Raw genomic sequence first — 5,000 nt, 5'->3', positions numbered from 1 at the left:
AGGGATTGTTCAACACTCAGTTTGTCGTCCGGTCCAGGGTCAGTACACAACGGGGGTTTCTCAGCCAGTCCAGGGTCCAGTACGCGTCAACACTTTAGGCAACCGACTTGCGTTCAGCGTTTCTCTGATTGGCCACGACGCCCATGTGACCGCGGCAGTGCGGAAATAGGCTGCATTCTATTGCCATGCTCTGCGACAAACTCTAACCTTAACCAACTCCGAAAGAATGCCTAAACTTAACCCTAACCTTAACCAACTCCGAAAGAATGCCTAAACTTAACCCTAACCTTAACCAACTCCGAAAGAATGCCTAAACTTAACCCTAACCTTAACCAACTCCGAAAGAATGCCTAAACTTAACCGGCGAAAGAATGCACATTAACACTATGGTCGCCAAAAACGCCGTACCACGTCATTCCCCGCCATGCTCATTCTGCCAAAGACGCCGTACAACGTCTTTGATATCAATATTTCAAAAATCTGTGATCGAAATCATATTTCTCCCCCGGAGACTTGAGATCTACTGTTGATCCCCTCTCAAATCTCCAACGGTTCAAGAGCGCCATCTGGTGGCCGATCGGCGGATCGCCCAGAGCGGAAACAGGAAATGGAAGCTGGTGCTCATTCCAATTCGGTCCGATCACTGGCTAATAGTCCAGGACTCGAGCTAGACACAACGGATAGCAATCCGTTACCATAACTCGATAAACAACATGATTTGGACGTATATACTATTTTTTATACTACATTTTTTATCTCGCGCAGATTCCTATCAAACTGTATTTGATCATCAATATAATGCATTTGGGGCTATAAATCACGTTCTGGAGAAAGCTGCAGAAAACGATAAAAACATACTTATACTTTAGACCGTATTTTAGTATGAATATGTGAATGAAAAAGTATAACGTTGCTACACCCTGAACAATAGATACTTGATGTTGAATGGGCCATAGTAATGTCAATTTAGCAATACAATTTAAAAAGTTATAGCCCTGCAAAGAAGGGGAACTTCTCCATAGACAAATAGAGCTGGCGGAGGATGGTATATTAAGAATATAAGCCTGGCGACCAAAGTGTTAAAAAAATTAATAAATAAATAAAAAATGTAAGTGATTCGAACTTGTCACCAACGCACCGCAGGCTCCACAGCAAGGCGGCGAACGAGTTGAGCTAACCGTCGATGTTAAAAGAGGGGGGATTACGGCTGCATAATGCCGCGGCGCCGCGGGGGCGTGGCTAGGCGCAAGTTGGTTGCCTAAAGTAATGAAGCGTACAGTACACAATGAACACCTTCTCGCCTTCACCTCTCCTCTCACGACCTCTCACCTCACAAAACTCTGTATCAACAATCACTCTCTCTGTACTCCTGCTCCTACCTCACCTCCACTCAACTATACTCTGTCTGTCCTAGTGTTTTATGTTATGTGTGTCTGGTGTGTGTGTGTGGGATGTGGGTGATCTCGTGGTGCACAGGTGTGTTCCATCAGTCCTAATCAGCTGCCTAATTGCTTCTCCTCTCCTCATGGCAGTAGTATCTCTCCCATCCTTCACATAGCCATGGGACGGGGGATGATGATATCTGCCACAATGCATATAGACATGTAGGCCTAATATAAACAACATATACATACATACATACATACATACATACATACATACAATACATACATACATACATACATACATACATACATACATACATACATACATACATACATACATACATACATACATACATACATAGTAGCGCAATAGTATCTAAAGTATTTGAGAACATTTTAAAATAAAATTATAATAGAACTTAAGAACAAATAAATCATAAGAAAACAAGCGCTGGTATGAAGAATATGATGATGGCTCACGGTCACACTGCCCAGGGGGCAGGAGAACCACCCGGGTCCAGTTGAAGCAGAGCGGGCACGGTTAGACGCTGTAGGTCAGACTGAGGGCGGCTCAGAGCAGATCCACCGCACCTGTGGTGCTCAGACCCAGGATGAGGCAGAACAGCCGCTGCAATCGACACTGTTGACTTAAGGCAGTGTTTCTCAAAGTGGGGGGCGCAGAGGCATGACAGGGGGGGCCTTGAGATTTATAAAAAAAAAAATAAAAAAAAATTGGATTACAGAAAATTATCACTAAAGTGCTATCTGTTGCAGCTGCACTGTTCTCCATGAAAATACCATTTCTCAAAATCTGAAAATCATTATTTAATAAAACACAGAAAAGGATCACCAAGTTACTCTGGATACAAAAAAACCTTTACAGACAACATTGAGACAAAGCTTCCTGACACATCTCCATCCAAACTCTTGGAAGAACTCTTTGAAATCTCATCTGATACATCCACCTGGAGAGCTAGTTTCAGAGTGTGGTGCTGAGTACCAAGTATCTCATCTCATGGCCCACCAAGTATCTCATGATGCAGCAGTTAAGGTGTTGATACCATTCAGCACCACATACAGTATCTGTGTGAAGCTGGCTTTTCATCCATGACAGCTCTGAAAACAAAATATAGGGCCAATTTGAACGGTCACGATATTGGTGTTATTTCAATAAATTTAAACATGGCCCATTTCATGACTATTTTGTTGGGGCGGGGGGGGGGGGGGGGGAGGGGGGCAAAATATTTTGGTCCGCCAAAGGGGGGCCTGACAGAAAAAGTTTGAGAAGCACTGACTTAAGGGATGTAATAGTGTTTATCAATTCAAAAAAAATTATAAACAAATTAAAAAATATATATATATATTTAGTCAGTATGAAAATCAAATGTGATCTGAATAGTGAGATATTTTTTTTTCTTTTTTTTCTTTTCTTTTATTCTTTATTATTGTTATTATTAAAATTTTTCTGTTTAACTGTGGATTGTGTGTTTCTTGTATAATGGTATAAATTATTATTTGTGTAAATTAGGTTGTACGCCGACCATTAAGTAAATACTTGTTTAGTTTAGGAATAAGGGGCAGGTAACTATAAGATTTATTCTTCTTCCTGCTCCTTTTGTCCATGGAATGATATTTATGATTGTGTAATGAAGGAACTCTGATTGTATGATTCCATGTGGCAAATAAAAACTCTGAACTGAACTGAACTGTTGAGCTTGTTGTTCTGATGACTATTGTAATAACTATATAATAATCATCAAAGAGAAGTCGCCTATTCTCAGTCCTCGCCCCACAATGGTGGAATGAACTACCCACCCCAGTTAGGACAGCAGCCGAAACCCGTCCAATCTTTCGCCGTCGACTAAAGACGCACTTCTTCAACCATTATCTGAAAGAAATTCAATAAATAAATAAAAATCTAACCCTAACTAACCTCACTGTCATGCACTTGTCCTAATAAACGAACCTACACTGATAGAGTTGTACCCTTCCTGATGACTTGTCGTACAGAACTTGTAAGTCGATTTGGATAAAAGCGTTCAGCTAAATGACTAAATGTAAATGTATAATGCCCTATCATAATACCTTATGATATTTACACCTGGAAATATGTGTTTGTGAGCCGTATTTAGCGATTTTAACACACAGTGGGAATGTAGGCTTCCAGGCTGAGGGCTCCTACAGGAGCAAGTAGAGAGTATTGAGATGAGAAGACATCATCCATTGTAGTTGAAGTAGAAACATAAATCATTATCCCTTTAATAGGGCCCGGCTTCGCTTGGTAAAAAGTGGACTGCATTCATATAGGGCATTTTAAGTCTTCTGACCACCGAAAATGCTTTACAACTTGTACCTCACACATTCACCTATTCACTCACACACGCCAACAGCGAAGGCAACCATGCAAGGAGCCAACCAGCTCGTCTGGAGCAGTTCAGTGTCTTGCTCAAAGAGGAGCTGGAATCAAACCGGGAACCTTCAGATTACCAGATGACCACTCTACCTCCTGAGCCACTGTCTGACCCTAACCTTCTGATTACCAGACGACCTGCTCTACCTCCTGAGACACTGTCTAACCCTAACCTTCAGATCACCAGATGACCGCTCTACCTCCTGAGACACTGTCTAACCCTAACCTTCTGATTACCAGACGACCACTCTACCTCCTGAGACACTGTCTAACCCTAACCTTCTGATTACCAGACGACCACTCTACCTCCTGAGACACTGTCTAACCCTAACCTTCTGATTACCAGACGACCACTCTACCTCCTGAGACACTGTCTAACCCTAACCTTCAGATCACCAGACGACCGCTCTACCTCCTGAGACACTGTCTAACCCTAACCTTCTGATTACCAGATGACCACTCTACCTCCTGAGACACTGTCTAACCCTAACCTTCTGATCACCAGACAACGCTCTACCTCCTGAGACACTGTCTAACCCTAACCTTCTGATTACCAGACAACGCTCTACCTCCTGAGACACTGTCTAACCCTAACCTTCAGATCACCAGACAACGCTCTACCTCCTGATCCACTGTCTAACCCTAACCTTCTGATTACCAGACGACCGCTCTACCTCCTGAGACACTGTCTAACCCTAACCTTCAGATTACCAGATGACCGCTCTACCTCCTGAGACACTGTCTAACCCTAACCTTCAGATCAGCAGATGACCGCTCTACCTCCTGAGACACTGTCTAACCCTAACCTTCAGATTACCAGATGACCGCTCTACCTCCTGAGACACTGTCTAACCCTAACCTTCTGATCACCAGACAACGCTCTACCTCCTGAGACACTGTCTAACACTAACCTTCTGATTACCAGACGACCACTCTACCTCCTGAGACACTGTCTAACCCTAACCTTCAGATTACCAGACGACCGCTCTACCTCCTGAGACACTGTCTAACCCTAACCTTCTGATTACCAGACGACCGCTCTACCTCCTGAGACACTGTCTAACCCTAACCTTCTGATTACCAGACGACCGCTCTACCTCCTGAGACACTGTCTAACCCTAACCTTCAGATCACCAGATGACCGCTCTACCTCCTGAGACACTGTCTAACCCTAACCTTCTGATTACCAGATGACCGCTCTACCT

At 43.2% G+C, this 5,000-nt stretch overlaps 1 protein-coding gene across 1 annotated transcript in view; it reads left to right on the top strand.

The window, feature by feature from the left end:
- fars2 (phenylalanyl-tRNA synthetase 2, mitochondrial) overlaps positions 1-5,000 on the top strand; it is a gene marked incomplete at both ends in the record, with an annotated part of 9,212 nt that overhangs the window by 758 nt on the left and 3,454 nt on the right. The window lies entirely within an intron of this gene.

Source organism: Notolepis coatsorum, assembly GCF_963971535.1.
Source record: "Notolepis coatsorum genome assembly, chromosome: 12".
NCBI lineage: Eukaryota > Metazoa > Chordata > Actinopteri > Aulopiformes > Paralepididae > Notolepis > Notolepis coatsorum.
Note: the sequence above shows the minus strand (reverse complement) of the source record. Positions and strands in the feature narration are given on the sequence as shown.